At 34.6% G+C, this 22,876-nt stretch overlaps 1 protein-coding gene across 4 annotated transcripts in view; it reads left to right on the top strand.

Annotated features, from left to right (window-relative positions):
- MIPOL1 (mirror-image polydactyly 1) overlaps window positions 1-22,876 on the top strand; it is a 470,789-nt gene that overhangs the window by 265,643 nt on the left and 182,270 nt on the right. The window lies entirely within an intron of this gene.

Here is a 22,876-nt window from a genome sequence, read left to right on the forward strand (position 1 = left end):
TTGCAAACTCCTCACATAACACTTCTTGCAGTTACAAGGATGGAATGATTATTTGAATGGGTAGAAAGGGAAGGTTGGGTAAAGGTATTGATAGAAAGAAATAGAAACAAGCTACTTTGGTAACTGATGTTTTCTTCTGTTGGACCCTTCCCAACTCTGAATGCAATGATATCGTTCTCATTCACTTCTTAAGTGTTTAAGATTCTTCATTAGTTCTTTGTCATAGGGTAAACATATGCTTTTCATAACCTGAAATTATGGGCATAGCTAAACTATAATCTTAAAATGATAGTTCATTAGAGCATGATCATTGAAACTTATCCTTATATTAGAATTATTACTTGAAAACTATTTCTAAAAGTATACATTTCAATGATCAGATTTTCAAAGTAATAGCATGAGCATTTTATTGGGCCCTCAAGTTGTGTTACTTGTGATGAAAGTTCTGTATTCATATAATTAAATTAACTGAGTGCAAATGTTTTTTAAAGCACTGTTAATTAGAGATTTCATGGCCATTTTGCATAATTGTAAAATATTTGCCCTTAACGTAAGGAAAAAATTTAGTATAGTGTGCTTTGTTAAAAATTATTTTGTGACATGTCTTTTTAATTCCACTTGCACTTCTTTTGTTTCAAATTCTGGGAATATATTAGTGGGTTTGGGTGGATTTGTGTGTTGTTTTTGGGTTTTTTTTTAGCTCTGTGTAACCATATTTATACACAACATTTTCATAAATGGTAACAAATGATTCAGTGCTCAAATTTTTAAGAATGACTAGGTAAATTATATAAACCTAAAAAAATCTTTTTTAATCTGATAATTATTAAAGAGCCCTATAATAATAATAAAAATATGTGGAAGACAGGTTCTGTTCACTGCTTTACCACTAAATAGCTGTGTGGCTTCAGACAAATTACTAAGTCTGTTTCCTCATCTGTTAAATGATCTCAGAAATCAATTCCAGCTCAATTTCTGTGATCAATACTTTGGTTCAATAATGCCAGAGTGTTTTATGGGAATTCTTTTCAACTCAACAAGTATTACCGAGATCATATTCGAGACAGAGCTGAGCCAGTCACTGTCAACTACACAGAAGTAACAACCCCTTTCTTAAGGAATCAAGTTTATGGGTGTGTGTTTTGTTTTGTTTTTATTGCCTTTTTAAAGATAAAGTATTTTAAAGATATTTATACCTTGACTATCTGAAAACTCAAATTTTCAACACCTTTTGGCCTTTGCCATCCATTGGATGATTAATATTATGCTAAGCTAACTGTTTTTCCTAAGGATTTCATAATTTTCTGTAGGCACACTAATTTATTTCCTGTTTATCATTTTATAAGCATAAAAATTATTTTCTATCTTTGTATAGCTTTCTATTGCACTAAATTGTTATAGGGTATTATTCAAAACACAAAAATTATATTACTAAATATCAACATAACATTTCATTAGTGGTATGAATGACTGAGGCAGTACCCCATTTGGGAGAGACAAAAGTTTTAGTGCTTTATGGTTGAGGTTTAGTAGAATTCTGATGATAATCTTCAGTCAATTTGCCTTTATTTAAAAATCCAAGTATACTTTCAAGGAAGATCAAAAGTATGTATCTTAAAGTAATTTCCATTTTTCAAAGTTAAACTGTAATTAAACTCTATAAAATATAAATTCCCCCTTTGTTAAACAATTCAAAAAATGCAATTTGATTCTAGATTGCATAAATTTAAGAACATTCATTTTTCTGTTTTAAATAGTTTAAATTCTTTCTATAATTTTATAATGATTTTTTGGGCATACAAATTAAGATTATTGAAGAGGAATACTACAGCCTACAGAATTTTTCTCTATTTTGCCATCTATATTAAAACCAGATAATATTTGTAAAGCACTTAGCATAGTGTCTGGCACATAGTAGGAACTAAATAAATGCTTGTTCCCTCCTCCCCCTGTTACTTATTATTGTTTCCACCAAAGGTGGACAATGACTAGAAGAGGAGCATCTCTGGTTAAAAATTTAGTTAGAGATGAGCTTGAAATGAAGTTTTTCATTGATCCATGGGTTGTTTACATATTTGATCTCTTTTCATTAGCTTAGGCAATTGAGGATATCTGCATTTCACTTATTAAGCTGTTGTTTTCCACAAGTGTAGAGGGACAGATAGCATTTTTTGGAATTTTAGAATTGACATTGAAACAGTTAATTGGGAAATTTTGACAACTTCAGTTGAAGATACTGAAATGCTCATCCTTCCAAAAGTTGTGTAAATAGTAGACCCTAGCCTTTTTGAAAGTAGAATGAATTACATTTCAAACTGCCTAGAAGTGGAATAAGGTATTAGGTATAAGCATCAATATATACTGGGTGTAATTAGCCCAATCTATCAGAGACTATTATTCAAAGAATCCCAAGAAATATAGAATTATAGATTTAAAACTGGAAGGACCCTTAGAGGCCATATCATCCAGCTCTTCATTTTATAGGTGAGGATACAGAGGACCAGAGATGTTAAGTGATTTACCCCAGGTCACACAAGTAATTAAGTGGCAAATCTGAGCCTCTGACTGACACCCCCTGAGTACAAATTCATTGCTCTTTTCTTAGTTGTGTAGAAACTGAACACTATTTAAAAAAGAAAACACGAGACCACCAATCCAAGTAATACATGTTTTTCTTATTACAAATGTATTCCAAGAGTTCAAACCCATTTGAACAAGACTTTCTTCTTTGTGGAGAATGGTTGGAGAGCGTAAGCTGAGAAAACTCTGGGCCTATCTCATGCACCTTTGTGAACATATCTAGACACACCCATGAGGACACACATAACCTACATGGGCAACATACATATGTGCATGCACACACATACACAAATATACATATACTCTACATGTGGGAGCTCATCTACAAGAATAGAGCAATAATTCCTGGTTGCTTATTTCTAAAAAATGTAGTTTTTTAATCCTTTTTTTAAGCTTTTCTGAGATTCAGAAATTTTTGCTCCTGGGGAATTTTATTGTCCCATTCTGGGAAAACACATTTTGTCTGCATTTTCTTTTTTCCTCCTATGAAGTGGGTTTTCTTTGGAGGAACAGACAATACTGTTTAATTTTAATTGTAACCTAGAATTTCTTAATGTATTTTTAAATTTTGTTTTATAGGAACTTTTAGATATTTAACTATGTTTTCATTATTTTGAAAAGAAAACAAACAAATGAAGACCATAATTGAATGTCAGTGCTGACTCAGTTAAGAGAATGAATTGAGTAATCTATACTATGATCATAAAAAAGTGATAGATGAGGAAAAGTATTTCAGTTCTTTTTTTAAAAAATTTTCCCATGGTCTGTGAAATTTTTTATAAAAAAATTTGTGAGAAATTACTTTTTTTTAACAAAACGTACATGTATATACAAAATAGAAAGTAAATTTGCTTTACAGGTAATTGCTGTAAAGCAATATTGTACTATTTAAGGACAAGTGTAGTTTCATTACTTACATGTGATATATAGTCATATCCATTATAAAATCTGGATGTAAATATGTTAAACAAAAATTCTTCTAATTAATTCGGGTCAAATTTTCAAATCTCTCCTTTAACATTCTTCATGTGTGTTTCTTTACAGTTTAATCATTGAGTAGCTGTTATTGAATGAGATAAATCACTTCACATGTTAAAGAGGTTATTGGAATTTGAAGAAATTTAGATCAAGAGACACCTGGTAGTAGTTAAAAAGCAACCAAACCATTATAAAAAGAGAATCCACTTGAACAAAATTTTCTAAGTTTCTACTAAGTACGAGGAACTGTGCTAACTACTGCAGGATACAAAGACAAAAACCAAAACAGGCACTGCCCTCAAAAACTTTCATTTCTACTTTAACTGGGCACTCAGACTTTCCTTCTGGGTGGAGAAATGTTTTGAAACCTAGCTAAAGATGAATCCTGGGAATTGTAGTCCTGGGCAGACAATGTTGTTTTCTTCCTGACCTGAGAGATTACCTGAGGAGTTTCTCTATGGACTTATCAGGTTAAGAGGAAGCTGAGAGTGAAATCCCAGTGAGCAAGTATAGCTACAGCCAATGAGCTAGAACAGTTGCAATCCAGGTTTGGAGATGACTGAATGCAAAGGTAGTCATACAATGGCATTCCAAGAGAAAGAACTCCCTGCCAGCATTTTGTGTTGTGAGCTCAGGAATAGCCTTTGGACAATGCAGGCTTTACTTCATCAACCACAACCTCTTCTCATTAGGAAAAAAATGATGAGGGTGGCTGGGAGCTGCAGTCTGATGTTCCTTAAGATGAACAAAATGACAATGAAGTTGTTTAACTCCTTTTTTCCCTGTGCCTACATCTGGCAGTTATTTATTTACTTCACTATATTCTCTAAATCTCATTCTTGTCTCTTATGAATTATGATGCCATAAATGATGTGCAATTTATGCATGTGTGTGTGTGTGTGTGTGTGTGTGTGTGTGTTAATTAATTGCTTATTGGAGAATTGCAGTGGAGAAAGCCAGAGACTAGCTTGGAAAACACAGTGTTAAAACATTGTAGAAGTTAGTACCTTGGCAAAATGGTAGGGTTTTTTGATGATTTGTTTTTCCATTAGTTGTGGGCTAAGCAAATGAAACAGAATCTTATAATTTTTATGTTGTATTAATTAATATTTATACATTCTGCTAAATAGCTGAAATAAATTAGCCATGTGACTTGAGACCATTTTCTCCTAGTCCATGGAGTCTTGAGTAAACAAGATTCAAGTAGCTTAGAGTGGCACGTGTTTCAGTGAAGTTATGGTCTCCAGAGTGAGGAATGAAGTAAAGGCAAGTAGAGGTTAAGGTCATGTCCTATGAGCGGTCTACCAGGAGGAAAAAAGTGTGATCTGGGTAGAGTGGCCAGACCTCCCTAAATTTCCAAAGTTTGGGGCTATTTCCTTACCTGGGATATTTATTTGAGGATTTTCTTTTATCCACTTTTGGAATTTGAAACTTATTTTAAATTCTTTTTCTGTGTGTGTTTTGTTTCTTTTAAAGCAGAATTTCCTTCATTATTGTTGCATGCATTAACAATATCTGTTATACAAATATTTTAAATGTTTATTTTTCTGAAAACTCTCATTAATTCATTTAGTCTCTACAGTTTGAGTTTAAAGTTGGATCTAGCCCAACATTTACTACTTTTGAGGAAGATTAATGGATATTGAATTTTTTTATCTTAATTGGTAATTTTTTGGGTTTTTTCTTTCAAATTTGATTTATAATTTCCATTTAAAACACACTTTTATTTCTTGTTGTGATATTTTATTTTCTTCCCCCTCTAACTGAGGTTATCAGTTGGATTTTGTTTTGAATGATATTTTCGCTTTGAATTTCTTTTATTTTGCATTGTTTTATTTTTCCCCTTCTCTGTAGAACAACTTTTATTTAACTTTATCTCTCCTATCCCTGTGTCTCCATCTATTTATTAGTAATATTTATTCTTGATGGTACCCAAAGGATCACCAGTATTCAGTTGCCTATCAATGTGCAAGTGAAATGCCATTGTTATAGTTATTTTTTTTGTTTGCTTTGCTGATGTTCAGTTACTGTTGTTACTGCTAATGCATATAACTCCTTTCTGATTCTGAATATACATTGTTTTGGAGCTTGGCTTACTTGTTTGGTCAGTTAGTAGCCCATTGGTGATTGGTTAAATATTTGCATTACAAATCAATAGTGCAAAAATATGAGTGGTAGTTGAACAGTACTGTCAGTTGATGAATGTTGACATTCATAAGTGATTACTGACATTTGGAGTAGACCTTGTGTGCAGAACTGAGGATATCAAGTATTAGTAGGCAAAGTAAAATAGTTGGGAGGTGGTAATATAGTTTATTGGAATCTTGTTAGGAGACTCCTCTAAAGATGTGCTCTGTGAATTGCCAGACTGCATTGATCACTTATAATACCTGAACAAAACCAGAAAAGTATAGTATAAGACAACTGGTTTACAGTCTCTTCCCAAAAGTAGGGAATTTTGCAGCATTACCAAATGATGGTAATGATATAGAACAGTAATTGAGCTTAAACTTATGCCTGAGCTTTCACCTGTACAGGAAGGCAAGATTCCAGAAGTCAGGAAACTCATTTGTGAGTGATGTTGATTCTATATTCTCTATGCCTCAGAGTCAGAGTTTTGTGCTTCAGTGTTCAATGTTTGTTCTATCGAGAGTTAGCAATGCTTAGACGGAAGGCTTGTTCCCCTAAGAGAGATAGCAGCATAACTCATCTGTGAGGAGGCCCAAAATAGGTTCATTACAGTAGAAAAGGATAGTTCACTAGTATATTGATAGAGTTCTAGGTTCTTTGAGAGGCACAAAGAAACATCACCTGTGATCAGGTCCAGGAAAAGTTGCCACAGTAGCAAAAAAAGCCTCTCCATAGTACTTTCTCACCAGTGATAGGTTCTGTAGAAATTGGGTCTGGGTATGAAGTAGAGCTACTAAAAGGTTGGCAGGCATCAGCCAGAAATATAATGGAAAGTATTAAGGGCCTTGCCTTTGAATACCAGCAGAATATAAAATACAGAAACCCAGAATTCACATACCTAGAATTTTTAAAAGGAGTTCCATGGCACTAAAGTGTCCAGTGCAAAAGAAAGTTATGATACCAATTTTTGGCATGGATGGACAGGCATCTAGTCAGATTCATATATAGAAAGGAATGTTTCTTCCTGAAAAAGGAAGTAGGAGAAAATTGAACCAAATAGCCAAAAGACTAAATGATGCCATGGCAAAGTGAGAACATTGGTCATGTGACAATTTTCCTTTCATAATTGAAAGTATATGTTAATGGAAGAGTTCTGACAAGAGATCTGCTCTAAGAGATACCATTGCATCCTCCTCAGAAACATCTGCTCTTACATAATCACAGAAAGTAAAGCCCTGGAGGCATAGGCTCAGAAAATAGAAGCAGTTGAGAAGTGGTTGCAGAAATGAACCTGTTCCACCAGGACAATAGAGTGGAAGCCAAGGCATCCTGACGTGAACACCACTACCAGGAGAAAGCCAAAAGGCAGAATGTCTTTTTGTTACAATTGTGGAGATGGCCATACCCTGGCCCTGTATACTCCTGAAAAGAAGGTAGTTATAGAAATGCAGAAACCGAGGACCGAAATACCAGGCAGGGAAATAGGGCAAGACAAAGAGCTCTCCCCAGAGCCTCAAGCAACAAGTGTGATCTCATCAGCTATCATTTCCATCTGGACTCACAGGACCCCAGGCATAGGTTAAGGTGAACATTGAGGATGTGACACATTGCTGCCTTGGATAGTGGGGTATAAGGGACCATTGTGTTCTAGTCATTTTATGAGAGACATTTGAAGAAAATACCTCTAGAAAGATTTGAACTTGGAGGACTGAATGACAAAACTACCCAAACTTGGGATGTGATAGTAACATTGAAATTTCTAAATTATATATCTGGTGTTAACAAGGCAGTAGATACCTGGCCCATAATGTATATGTGCATAATGTATGTAGGCCCATTATGTGCAAATGAAATATCAACTTTAAATGGAACCAATCCTACTCTTCAAGATATTGGCAGAATATTATAAATGACAACTTGAGACTTAATACCTGTATACTTTAATTATCAATGTGATTTGTGCACATAAGAGGAAAGAGTGAAACAGTAAATGTCACAGAAGCATAGGCTTTTCATCCTCTGAAATGGATCCAGAGAAATTTGACTCTGCAGTTTCTCCAGAACTAGGAGACTAGAACTAAAAGCTAGATAATGTATTCTTACTACACAAGTGAAATGTGAGATGTGCATAAATAGCAAATCATAAGAGCTAGCTCACTGATTCCTGATCATTCTGGGAAAGTTCTAAGAAAATTCCTTTCTCTGTGATGGAGGACCTCAGAGACCATCTGAAGAACTTGCTAGTTAGGAATCATCACAGAGTCCACTGTAGTGGTGGTTCTGAAGAAGAATGGAAAGATAAATATATATATGAAGATTATGAGGCTGAACTAAAGAACCCAAATGAACCAGTGCATCATGCCAGGAGTTCAAGGTGCCCTGGATTGTCATCCATTGTTTCTCAACAATGGCTATTACCAGATGACTATGGCAGATGAACACAAGGAAAAGACCACTTTTATTTGATCAACTAGATTTTTTACCATTTTTAGTATATGTTCCAATGAATCTGGTAGCTACATGACATTTTCCAAAAAGTGATGGAAAAAGTAATTGAGACATGAATATGTAAATATTAGTGTGCCTTGTCTTTAGGAACACCCTAGAAGATCATGAGGAAATACTGATAAAAGTGTTGTTTCGTTAAAGGAAAATGACCTAAAAACTTCCACTCAACAAGTGTCTATTTTGTAAAGCTTTTGGCAAGTATTTGTTGCATGCTATCTCACTGAGGGATGAGCACTGACCTACAGAAAAAAGAAGCAATTCTGAGTTGTCCAGATCCAAAGAACATTCAAGATCTAAGGACGTCTAGTGTTTGACAGTTAGTTTTGCAAATATGTTAGAAACTTTCCTACTATTAACTGGATAACATCACTTGAGCACGTACAATTGAAAGACTCAGAAGCAAAAGGGCAAAAAGTGCGAAGTTGTCTTGCACCCACAAAGTTCTTTGTAGACCAAAAGACAGGCAGGTGGAATAAGCTTTCAAAGACTTAGTCAGTTGCCTCCCACATGCACTAGTCTTGGCCAGTGTAGATCCAAGCAAGCCTTTTCCTGCAGAGTTAGTAGTAGTAAGGCAGAGGGAAAGTAGAATGATAAAAGATCATGATCAAATAAAGGCATTTCAGAGTTTCTGAATATAAAAGTGGACAGAAGACCACAGGAAGGCAGGCTGGATCAGGGCTGATACAGGGATGAAGGCAGAAGTCATAGGAAGACAGTCTGGATCTGGGGTTCCCTAGGAAGTCACAGAGACAATGGCAGAGGCCGCAAGTAGTCTGGGATTCCCAAGGCAGCTGCTCCCAGGGAAGTCCCCAAGGCAAAGACATATGTCTAAGTTGAGGGGCAGCCAGATAAGGGCAAAGGAGGGCTCACTGAGAAGTCTCCAAGACAGACAGACAAAAAGCTGAAATTATGTGTCCACTGACTTAAGAATGAATAAGGAAATTATGCTACGTAAATGTAATCAAATATTGCTGTATTATAAAGCATGACATTAAAAATCAGAAAAATATGTAATAACTTCTTTGAAGTGATGCAAGGGGAGGCAATCAGAGCCAAAACCAAACCAAAATAAAATAACATATGCAATGACAGCTCAGTACTCAAATGGATCTATCATCTCATCACTTTTTGGAGTTCTCTCAATTAGGATTAAATATGGGAGTTCTCTCAATTGGGATTAAAATGCATCCATGCCTGTTTCTCTTCTACAGCTTTCATTCATCCCCTGCCAAAAGTTTGCAACAGGGCATCCACCCAACACTCTGGAGTTCTTTGCTTTTTCACTGACATTGTAAGGCATCAATGGAGCATGCTCATTTAATTCTTAAAAGTTCTTTAAAGGAATGCTGTTGTAAGTTTTGCTGCCATACAACAACACTAGCAAACTATTTGTATTGAAATAATGAGTCTCACAAAAATGGAAAATGACTGTTGTTGGAAAGGCTTCAGGAAAATAGGCACCCTAATACACTGTTAGTGGAACTGTCCATTGATCTCTAATTATTAGTTATTTGGAGCATTTTTATTATAATAATGTTTATTTTCACAACCATCTGTCTCAGTTTTGCAAATAAGTCAAATCTTGACTACCTAAGGTATTTTCTTGGCTCTTTTTGCTACCTTGTTGTAATTTACATTGGTTTAACTTCTGGATGAAATTATTATTAATCAACAACCATTAATTAAGTGCCTATCATGTGCTGTGCACTGTATTTGTCACTGGAGATACAAATATTATCAATTAAACAATCTGCCCAGGAGCTTACATTTGATGTTGTGATTTCTGTCATCCATTTCCCTTTTTTAAATTTTCAACAACTTGTTTAAATAATTCAAGGTTAAATCTTCTTAATTGCATGCATTATTTTTTTCTCATTACTATTCTTTCTTTTTGTTTATTATGAATTCCGATCTTAGCTCTGATCAGTCAGTGGTCTGACTGTAGAAAAGCAGATGAATAAAGGATAACTTCCACATCCATAAGTCTTTCATGGTTGTTAATATATAATCAGTTTCAATCCTTTTTATGTTATTTGGTGCTCACTGTTCCAGTGCCTACCAATTATTTTTTAAAGAAAATATTCATGATATAATGATGTAAGACTTCTGTATAATCTACGAGATTTTGACCTCATTTATTTCTTTTTTTTGAACCATACTTGCTTTATTTTTTTGAACTATACTTTCTCATAGATTTCTCACCATCCTCGTATTTTCTCACCTTTGCATTGAAGTCACCAAATTCATTTTATTTGGAGTTTATGAAGTTCTTTATAGAATTTCTCTATCATATCATCTCCAGCAAATGTTACAATTATTTTCATGGTGGTTTTTTCCTAAATGTTTATCGTCAGTACTACAATATATGATTACCAAATGTTCAATGAAAAAATATATCTTGTTGCTTTGGAATATAAAATAAAACCAGAATCAGCTAACTTTTTTTTAACTTTCCAAGGAATATGGTAAACTGTCCTATATAACTGCATTATTATTTGCAATAATGTAAACAAATATGACAGTTACTATAAGCACCATAATGACAAAGTTGAAGTACATATCTTTCTTTTCTGTCAATAATTGTTAATACATTTCTTGAGGAATGTGCTTTTAGATGAGATATATTGATATTGGGAAATATCTCTTTTGTCAAAACAAGAAGTATCAATAAATATGCTTTAAAAAACTTTTATAACTCCATCATTTTCTGAATGTCTCATCACACAGGCTAATGTTTTTGAACTTGTCTTCTTTACTGACTTTAAATTATTTCTAAAATTATTTTTTCCAACAGTCCTTCAAAGTTTCTTATACAAAATATTTTCATAACATTTTTCTTCTTTATTTCAAACCATGTTGTTTGAAAAAGTTTTCCTCCCCTAGCTTCCATAATCTAAATTTCTCAGAAACTGGAACTTTGTTTCTCATTTTGTACTTTCTGTAATATTAGCACCATGCATAATTTATGATCTTGTAAGGTTATAAATAATAATAGTTGATTGCCAGGGTATTTGTATGTAAACACTAGTTATCTCCTTTTAATCAGTGTGCTTCCCTTTTCTGACTTACTCAGAAATATTATTTGTTGATTAGTTGAGTAATTTAATATTTATTGAATGTTCAAAGGGTGGCAGCATGTCATAGAGATCCAGCCTTAGAGTCAGGAAGACCTGGGTTCAAGTCTTGCCTCTGACATGTACTGGCAATAAGACCATAGGTTAGTCACCTAACTTCTCAGGGCTTTCAGGTAACTGACTCTCTAAGACAATAAGTTACAGACTTAAAAACAAATCTTAGTGTTATACTAGATAGGAAGAGCTGCTTTTGGTGTAGAAATTTTTCACATTACGATTTGCTTTACTCTGAGGAAATTACAGGGTCAGACAGCAACAATAAAATTGCCCATGATAATCTTTCAAGGAGATTAAGGAAACGATACAGTCCCTTCATTTGTGGAACTTTTGATACTGCAAACAACAAACAACTTTTCTTATAATCAGTTTTCTTTTATAGGGGTGTAGGGTGAAGACCTGTCTGTTTTGTCTTGTTTTATTTCATTGAAGTAACATTCCTTAAAGAAATATGTTTAAAGATTAGTTTCTTAGATGTAATGTTAATTATTCAGCATATAGAAATAAATCTCAGTCTTTTCTAAAGTGCCAGCTAATGGCAAGCCATGAATATAATCTGGGATGCAAGGTAGCAGCATCCCATCACAAACTTCTGTAATATAGACTGAAGTGCTATTATTTAGAATTAATCAGTAGTTTCTAATTAATGGATGTCTAAATGCAAAACTCTGCTTTTTGAGTTTCTCTTAAGCAAAATGGATGCCTGTAATGAGATTTTAGGAATGTGACAGGTGGTATGTATGTGTGCTAGGTATATCACTTTGTGGTTGTGCCAGTTATACCCATCTAACTTTGGTTTTTTAACCTGCTTTCTGCAGCTTGGCAGAAAGGCAGGCTACCACTTAATTAGGCTAAGCAAAGGTAACTATACCTTCAAACTACAAATTAATTAATTAATTAATTGGCCAGAAGAAGAGTATAAAATATTTGGCGACCAGGTGACATTCTCTTCCACTTTCTAGTCTCAAACAAGGTTCTTCTTGTGCTCACATGGGGAGATCTTCCTGTTCTACTATTGTGTTCCTAGACAAGCTTAGACTCAAAATTGAGTCTAGGGAAAAAATTGGAATATCCCTATGAATATGGCTCCAGCCTCACCTTGGTTCTGCGAAATTCCATTTAATCTTTGGAATATAAGTTTTCTAAAGAATCCTTATTGTGAGTAGACAATATGCTACCTACACACTTCAATGGACCTTCATGGATAGAATATTGAATATAATTTCTATTGGACACTTTCATATTTTTCCCTTAATATTTTTGATATAAATCATTATGGATAGGCTACATGAGCTACATTCAGCAATCTAATACAAATGGTCTATGCTATGTTATAATCTTGTTTTCATTTATCATTAACGAGCATAAAGAATATGATTTTATTACTTTTGAAATTACTACCATATTGTATTTTACCTTTGTTTTTGATGCTACCTTTATAAATGAAAAAAATTCTATTGAAAACATTAACTCAAAGATTTTTCATGGTGGGAAAACAAAACCACAGTCAAAAAAAATTAAATACCCCATTGGATTTGCAGGAACCAACTACTTATAATACAGTGATAACATTTATCTGTCGTCTGTAAGAAATGAAGTCAAATCAAGTCAAGAAGCCCTTGCCAGCCACTGTGCTAAATTCTAGGAACACAAATAAAGAAAAAAAAAGACGGTCTCTGCTCTCAAGGAGCTTACGTTCTAACACAGAAGACAGCATGTAAATGACTAGGCAGGTGGAAGGCATTAACAGCCAAAGGAAACAGGGAAGGCCTCCTGGAGTAGGTGGGATTTGATTTGAAACTTGAAGGAAGTCAGGGAAAGTAAGAGATTGGGGAGAGGGGACACAGAACATTCCAGGTATGAGAGAAGGGTGGCATAGAGATGAGAGATGGAATGTCACATTCAAGGAACAGTCAGCAAGCCATTGTTGCTAAAAAAATAAATAACGTGTGGAGAAGAATAACATTTAGTAAGAAGAGTAAGAAGACTGGAAAGGTAGAAAGAAGCCAGGTTATACCAAATACCAAAGAAGTTTACATTTGTTCCTGGGAGTAATAGGGAAACAACAGTGTTCATTTAGCAAGGGCAGGGTAGGGCTGGGTCAGAATTTCAATTTAGAAAAATCATGTTGGCAGTTGAGTGGATGCTGTATTGGATTGGGGAGAGACTTGAGGCAAGGAGTCCAGACAGAAGTCTGTTATTGAAATAAGACAGGTTAGAGGAGATGTGGACCTTAATTAGGGTGTAGTTGTCCGAATTGAGAGAAGAGGGCACATATGAGAGAAGTTGTAGAGTTAAAAACAACAAGATTTGGTAACAGGTTGAATATGAGGGATGTGAGAGTAAGGAGTTTTGTATTTCACTGAGGTTACGAGCCTGTTGACGGAGAGGATGGTAGTGGCCTCATCATTTATAGGGAATTCAAGAGAGAGGGAGAGTAGATAAGAGAAGATCAAAAAGAGTTGGAGAGAAAAGACATTCTCACAAAGAAAACACCATGAAAAACCAGGGGGAAAGAGAATTCATAATACAATGCAGAAATTGCATAGGGTAAGAACAATAGGAGATATATTTTGAAGAAGGTAATTCATCAAGATTAGCTTCAGTTAAAATCCAAGAAAAGAGAGTGACTCAAACTGCGTGATTGCTTACTTGCTGAAATATTAACTCTAAAGGTCTACTTTTCCCCAACTTCCCTCTCCTGCTATTTGTCTATTTATAGATACTACACATGATTTATTTTAATAATCTTAATTCTGATCTAACAGAGCACCAACTGTTTAAGATTACCACAATCTGCTGATAAATGTGGTTGCCACTTATTACTGCTTCTAATTTGCACTGTTGGAATCAAATTGTGGTGGTTTGATCGTTTTCTTTTCCATAAATATCAGAGTAATAGAATTGAAGACTATAGGAAAGTATACATAGGAATGAGGTAAAGAGTAGCCCCTAAGAATATGCTCTTTTAATTACTAGAATCTTTCAGACATTCAGTAATACATGAAAAAAAATGCATGTATAGTATTTCAAAACTGGTTTACAGTCCATTTGAGTTGGAATTATATATATTTGCTTCTTAATGAATAGAAATGATGACTCAGCACCATAATTGAGGTTTGGGTTTGAAAGTATGTTAGAATTTCACTTATAAAGAATGTTATAGAAAGACTTTGCTTGGCAAAAATATGCTTGAAGGATACCACTGAGTCTATGTTCTGCGGGCCAAGTATGTATCCTCCTCAACCATCTAGATTTTCATGGAAAGCAAGCTTCCCCTACTCGAATAGCAATGTGGCTTTAGAGCGAAATCCCGAAGATAATTCCATCATGGTAAATAAAATTGCTTCACCAGTATATCAGATTATGGCTAGGTACCCTTAAAGGCACAGAGAAGCTTTCCTTGGAGACAGATCAAAAACCATAAACTTAGTTATAAAAACCAAAGATAAACCCAATCTAGGAACATTTTCAGGGAAGATCCTTACTCTCACTGATGAAGGCTATAGAAGACTTGACCACGTATGTAACAGAATTATTAAAGGACTAGTGGTGCCTGTGATAAAATGGGAGGCCTTAAAGACTCTGTTTTTGAGCATTTTGGAGTATAAGGAAATGAAACACTGGGCTCACATACTTAGAATCCATACATAAACTAGAATTATTCTGTTCCTCTGGCCAAACAGTGCCAGAGGCATAGATGAGTTTGGGGGAAAAAAATAGTGAAAAGGAGAACAACCATCCCATTTCCTATCATGTGTGGAAAACCATTTAGCTAGAATAATAGCAGAAAAGATAGTGAACCCTCTTGAGGAGGCCAACTTGAATAGAATGACCGGAGTAACCACAGGACTAATGGACCATCCTGACCTAATAGGATCTGTAAAGATTGCCATAGTACGGAAACATATGTTAACCTGTGATGAATTGATAGATTATGTGAAATCGTTTGAGTATGTAGATGGCAAGTCAAGAAACATTGTCGAGAAACAAGCTAAGTAGGGGAAGAGCACTGTAGGAAGAGCACTGACTCAGATGAAAGAGCTCACATAGACTTTAGAGGAAAATGGACCCTGGGACAAATCTTCCCCACTTAGAAAAGTAACAAGACAAGAGAAAGAAATAAAAACTGGATTAATATATGAATATTAACATCAAAAGAAAAACAGAAAAGCCCCTATTATTTCTGTTACAAGTTCTGTAGGCCATGTATTCTCAGGAAGAGAATATAGCTGTTGGTACAGAAATTGAGGACTAGCTTTGGGAATGAGCTGGGCACAGGGACAGAGGTTACCTCACTCCTCTTAAAACAATAACTACAGCACTGTCAGCCTTTTTAATGTTTTCCCCCTCACCAACACTCATTGCTCTTCATACATAGACATTGCTCCTCATAGATAGATGACTATGAATACACAGATATCTAAAAGTTCATACTGCACTACTGTCCAAAATGGTGACGCAAAGTGACAATTCATAGTCCAGTCATCCTATGAGAAACATTTGAAGAAAGTAATTATACAGCCTCTTGAAGGTTTTGGCTTTGCAGAACTAAGTGACAAAAACTATCCAAACCAGGACACAGTAATGTAACTTTAGAATTCGCTGAAGTTATAGCTAGTATCAAGGCAATGGAAGTTCTGACCCTGGTATGTCAGCTTTGATTGGATTTAAGAGAACCTCTCCAATAACCAGTTAGTGAATGCATTATCACATAGTCCCAATAACTCTTCTCTGTTGCCCACAGTGTTTGTCGCAAAGAAAAATAGAAAGATAAGTATGTATATTGACTGCTGCATCTTGAACAAAACAATCAAAGTAGACCAATATGCTTTATCAGGAGTTTGAGATAACCTGGATTGTCTTTTAGGCAGCCAGTAATTTTCTATATTGGACATTTGCAGTAATTACTAAACATATCCCTATGTCACAGGAAGACTGCTTTTATCTGCCTCACTACTTACGCCAATTTAAACTCATACCTCCAAAACATCATAGGGACAACTGTTGCTTTCCAAAGACTGATAGAAAAAGTAGTTTGAAATGTGAACTATCTGCATGTGTTGATACATCTTCATGACCTTATTGTCTATGGGAAGACCTTCAAAGAATATGAAGAAAGATTGATAAAAGGGTTAGATCAGCTAGGAAAAAGGCTCAAAACTTTCCACTGACAAGTACTACTTTTGTGATTCCTTAGTGAAGTATATGGATCACATTATATCTCAACAAGGTATGAGCATTGACTCAGAGAATTTAGAGTTACTTCTGACTTGGCCACCTCCAAAGAATCTTCAAGATCTAAGTAGAGTCCTAGGATTTTGGTGGATATTATCAAAAACTTGTTTAAAAAAACTGTGCTGTTATACAGTTATTTTATCCAGCTGTGCAATAGTTAGTAGAACATTAAGTGTAAAAGAATGAATAGCATCATAGCAATTTGTCCAGGACCATTTCTATCTGAACTTCATCAAACAAGATGAGAAGGATGAGATAATAATAAAAATTACCATGAAAACATTTTTCTTTGTACTTTGTACTTATAACTTAACTACATTAAAAATGACCTACTTGTCTGGGTGAACTATTACTTATCTTCTATTACAATTAAAGAATATAAAAACTAAAGAAAAGGAATAATAAAACAGAAGGGTCAAAGGATGTAAAAGCAGAGATGAGAAAAAAATACATGTTAAATATATTCTTTTAAAAGGGAAAATATATGCCTATGATGTCACATTTTAATAACATTTGTTTTTACTAATAATCTCACCCTCCCGCTCCTTCCATTTACAAGTGGTCCAAAAGGAAAGGGTAGAGGGAATTCTCCTGAAAGATTTTCACAATTAATCAAGTCATATATTGAGCAAATACTATGTCCAAGTCCTTCTTTTAGGTGCTAGGGTGGGGTAAGTATGGAGAAAAAAGACTTGCCTTCGAGGAAGTTACCAGGTCTTTTGGATACAAAACATAAATGAGTATAGTTGTCAACAACAATACAAATGATAAATAATTTGATACAGTGTTCCAGGAGATGAAATAAGGCAAATCATACTGTCACACATACGGTACTGACAACAGTTAAAGTAACAGATAAAAAAAGTGGGGAGATTTCTGTAGCTTTGAATAGTTTGGAAAGAGGAAGAAGGATGAATTTTGAATGATGGTTAGTTTTTAAATATTTGGAGAGAAGCCAAAGGTATTTTCCAGTGGATGGAACAATTTGAACAAAAGTGTGGTGATGAGGTGTAACTTTGTAAACATCAAGATCTAGACTACAACTGAATGTTTTGAATTATATTGAAGGAGTCATTCAAAGAAATAGTTATTACCTAATCTCATTTCTAAAACTTCTCCATGAGTATCTTGATTCTATTGTTACTTATCTTTTTGTCTCTTTATTTACTTTTAGACTGCTTCATTATATGCTCTTAGCATGTTAGAATGCCTTCTGGGTAGTTTTTTAATGGAAATAAATTATATGATCAGTTTCATATGGTGAGTCAGTTCTAATTGGGGGTAGATTCACTGGTAATATTCTCAAGAAAATGTTTGTATTATCAACTATTTTGTCAATATTTGGTACATTAATTTTTATCATGCAGTCAACAAGTATTCACTGAATGTCTGAATTCCACAGAAGGGAAAGTTTCTTACTATGGGTGTAGGAATTCAAATTTCTCATTAAGTATATTTTGGTTTACTTTTTATTGTTTCTGTTTTTCCTTCATGCAGTAGGTCTGTTCTTTCAAATGATATAAAAACTTCAGGTACTTGTTTTTATGTTTATGTATTAGAATTTTCAAGTTTTGTTTAACAATTTTGAGTAATGATGTTTTTAATAATATTACTAGTTGGAAAAGTCATTTAAAATAGTGCGAAAGTATTTAAACATTTTGCCATTTTAATGCAATCCTAGGAGATGCAATACTTTCTTTTTAAGAGCAAAATTCCTCACCTGACCCACCCATGACCTGCTTATCTCAAAAAGCCTCTAAGTGTATCTCTTACCCGTAGAATCAACTTCAGGTTTAGGGCAGACATTGAGGAGACTTGGGGGATGGGTTGAGAATGAATTCACCCCCTCCCTGCCCATTTCCTAAAATGGGCTCTTGGCCCTTTCTGCTTGAAAATCTTTCCTGTTTATCCAACTTTATATGCTATTGTTAGTCTAGTTTGAACCTTCTAAGAGACTACAGGATGAGGTAACAGAGACACAGAAGCCAAGGCCCCTAATGCACTCTCAAAGTCACAGAGACCAAACCTTGTTTACCTTTGCTATCTTTGTGTCATAGGCCTGTTTAAACTGGCCAAAAACATGGAAGTGGCTCCTATGTTTTCAGAGTTGTTTTCTTTTCTAACACTTTTGAATTCACTTTAATCAAATTTCTTTTATTCATGATTTGGGGGGATTATATGAAATTTGTAGAATGGCAATATTGGAACTTGCAAAAAAAATTACAAATTAGCCTGATTACATGCTTACTTCAGTCAGCATAAGTCAAAAACCTAAATGTTATATTCCCAGTGAGATATTTTTCAAGTTATACTATTTAGCCCAGGACCAGGAACTTCAAATTCCCATTTTCATTATAGTAGAATGTCATGGTTATCAGATTATCAGTGAGCAACCAGACGCTCTTCAAGCTAGAAAAGCCCATGTGTGAAGCTTTTTACCTGTCTCCCTTTATCTTTCAAATACATGTGATCTAGCCATCAGAAAAATTAATAGATATAAAAATAAAATATAGAATAATTTCACAGAACTTCATTTCTCAAATGATCTTTCTCTGTTTTAAGACAGTAGTTCATGTCTATCTATCTTTAGTGAAGGTTTAACTTTTATACATAGTAAACATTTGTTGCACATATTAAATAGCTTCCCAAGATTTAAAATAACAGAGGGCATTAGGAACTACACTTTTGACAATATAGATGGCTATTATTAAGGAAGAGGAATATGAAGATTCCTAGTACTTTGTTACAATTCATAAGTGAGAAACTCACTTCTGTCAAGTAATAGCTGGGGAACATATTTGTTAGGAAAATTAATGCCCCCACATGTGTCGAGGGAAATTACTTTGAGTATTAAGGTGCAATGATTAATATTTTGTTTCAGGGCTTTATTATATACAAAATTCATAAAAATACATGGAGTATCAATGTGTACCACATAGGCTACTTCCTTCTCCTGTGTAGAGCTTCTATAATAGCCACCCCAGGTGCAAAGTGCTCTGTGGGTCTGCATCCACTGAAAACCATAACTGACAAGCCCCAAATAGCATGTTTACATTTTTCTTTAGCCAAAATCAGTACACATGTGTAGAGAGGGCATCTCATGCCTCTAATTCTGTAGGACTGCCTATGTCTTTCTGTAATATCATCCTAGCATTTTCATTGTTTTTGCTCCCAGGGTGTAACATATACATTGGGCAAATTTTTCTACCAGTTCCAGATCAACTACTGGTGACTGGTGGGCCAGGTGGGTACATAATCTCAATAGGGCATTGCTTCATTGGTGTTAGAATGCCTGGTAACTATTAGGCAGATAGTTAATTGTTTTTTTAGTGAAGGGAAATGTCTATTCTGCTTCTTACTCCCTGCTACCAGGTTCTCTTATATCTTCAGGACAATCTAGGCCAGAACCTTTCTCTAATAAAATCAGATTCACAGCTCTTTAGTGTTTGCCACCCTGCCGAGCTAACAAAAGCCAGGAAGAGGGCCCCAAAGCTAAAATTAAGTCTTTTCTTTCTACCTCCTATGTCTAAGATATTGCAGCCCTATTTCAGCATTAGACATTCTCAAGATTCTCTTTCGTTTAAGAGATAAATAAATTTTAGCAAGAACAAAAAGTAAGCTGAGGAGACCAAGTCAGTTCAAGTCAACAAGCATTTGTAGAGCCTACTATGGGCCAGGCACTGTGCTAAGCAATACAGGAAAAGGCAAAAACAGCCCTTCTTCTCAAGGAGTTCACTGTCTAATGAGAGAGGTTGTTGTTTTCCACATAACCTTTTTTCTTGGCTTTATTACATCTATCTGTCAGCAGTAAAGCTCTGTTGCTTTGGTACTATATGCTGGAAAATGAAAATCCTAGCTGTCTAAGAATTCACAATCCTAGACAATTATGTTTAGAGATGCATGTGAACATACCTCATGGGAAAATATATTAATAAATATCATCCAGTAAGAAACAATCAAAGTCTAACCAACTTGTACAGAAATTAATTATGTAAATATATTGTCAAATTGTTCATATGAAAATGAACTCTTAAAAGCTAACAGTGAAATACAGTCATTAAGCTTTATCAATAGAAAATTTGTTGTGGTAGATACAAAGTATGCCTAGAATTCTTCCGATTATAGAAGTTAATTTTTTAAACTTCAGAAAAATGCTATCTAAAAAAATTAAAGAATCAAAATCAATTTAAAGCAAAATGGCAAGAAGATGCCAGCAGTAGCAATAACTAATTGTTTGTTATACTTGATTGTTATACAAAATTAATACAATTCCACTGAAAACCTTAAAACCATTTTAAACCCATATTCCAGGTATAGCAGGGTATAACAAACATGTCATTTGTTATAATATCATCATATTACATTAGAAAATAATTCAGCTCAGCATACATTTGTTAAATGACTGTTGTGTTCCAGGAACTGTTCTATGAGCTTGGTATTTTCGAGATATGTGATTTCATCAGTGTAGATAGGTCCAGGTCTCTACCTATGTCAGTCAGTAACTCTTATGTGATTTATAGTCATAGAGAATTGCCTGGACCATGAGAGGATAAATGATTTTCCCAGGATCACACAGCCAAGTTGTGTTAGAGGTAAGAATTGACCAAAGGTCCTTCTAAATTAGGACCATGTTGTCTGACTGGGGATACAAAGACAAAGTATTTATACAGTAAACATTTTTGGTGATTAAAAATTCTTAGGGTTGATAACTTTAGCAGTGATTCAAAAAACTCAATATTCATATTTCAGAAATTAAAACCTTAACTTCCATAATGTCTTCAATATCATGCATGTAGTAAGTCAATCATATTTTTATTAAAATTTTCATTTGAAGTAGTATCTTTAAATAGATCTGCAGGATCTAGAAACACAATTGTCCTTTTTCCTCCTATTTAAAACAATTTCCATATTTGTGTCATTATTATAAACCAAGTTTCAACTGGATGTGATTTGAAGTATCTTATTAAACTATTTTAGTATGTAACCCCACTCGTGCCTTAACCCTGAGGCACTTTTCTGAAGGACAGATCTGTGATGTTGATTGCTAAATAAAAGGAGGTAGATGTGACTCCTGTTTGGTTGAGAGACCTCTAGATCCTGAGACTGTATAAGTTGTAGAGAGTTTACAAGTGGAGTTCAAAAGAAATCTAGAGAAAAAGGCAAACTTTTGATTGGATAATGGGGGATCTCCATAAGAGTTGCAGACAAGCCCCTAACTTGTCCCTTACCATCCAGTGCCTGCAAGCCTACACACTGCTAAAAGCAGACTTCGTTGGGGAGATCTTTCTCTCCATAGTCGTGCTGAGAGTTTATCAAACTCTAGATGAAGTGTTCATCTACTCTTTATGTATTCTTTCACTTACTCTGATAACTCCCCTGATTTCTATTTAGTATTTGTTTGGACAAATGAGTTTGCTTGCTCATTTTTTGTATGGGGTGTGTGTGTGTGTATGTGTGTGTGTACCAGGCATTTGATAGCCAAATTGATAAGAGTAAACTGTTACCCTCCTCTTTAGAGTGACTAGAGAGAGTGGCGTTTATCTTGAACTCCCAAGGAATTATACTGCTAGACCACCAATATTTTAGGTGTGGTTGATAGATATAATTTGAGCCCATTAATCCACTTTGAAAGTAAGTGAAGGAGCAGGTGTCCAGCCATAGTCCTCCAGTTGCTCTTCACAAAGGTGGAAATCACAGGCTTCCTTGGAAGTAGGGTAGGTCAGATCCCAGAACATATCTGTACCTGCCACATGCAGGCCAGCTACTAGTTACATATATATATGTATGTATGTACACACATATATTACATATGAAGTACAACGTAGTTAATGCTGTGGAAGGTATAGCACATTGTGTACTTAACTAACATGAAAATTTAACAACTGTTTGTTGAGTTGGGTTTTTTTAAAGAATAAAATAGATATTCACCTTTCTAACCATTAAAATATTAATCATAATACCAAATGAAATTAATCAACTTTCACTGCTGCCAAGTAAAGGTTGAAATATCTTTCAATCTCAAGATTTGAGACAAAGTTAGCTTAGATGTTGAAAGAAAAGCACTTGAATCCTTGATAATAGAAAATTTTCAATAAAAGTAGTTAAATGTAATAACGTGGCTTTCTCTACAAAATAAATCTTTTTTCCCTTAGCCTTTTTAAGCACTGTGTCAAGTTTTAGATAAATACAGTTTTAAGAAGCACAGATATTAGATCCTCTCACACTAAGTTTGTTAACAACAACAATGATGAAAAAAAACCCTCCCATACTCCAGTTTAGTTTCCTGGTAGGCATCCTATATTCTCTACTGT

The sequence above is a fragment of the Phascolarctos cinereus genome, unplaced genomic scaffold (assembly GCF_003287225.1).
Source record: "Phascolarctos cinereus isolate Bilbo 61053 unplaced genomic scaffold, phaCin_HiC Scaffold_2;HRSCAF=192, whole genome shotgun sequence".
NCBI classification, from domain to species: Eukaryota; Metazoa; Chordata; class Mammalia; order Diprotodontia; family Phascolarctidae; genus Phascolarctos; species Phascolarctos cinereus.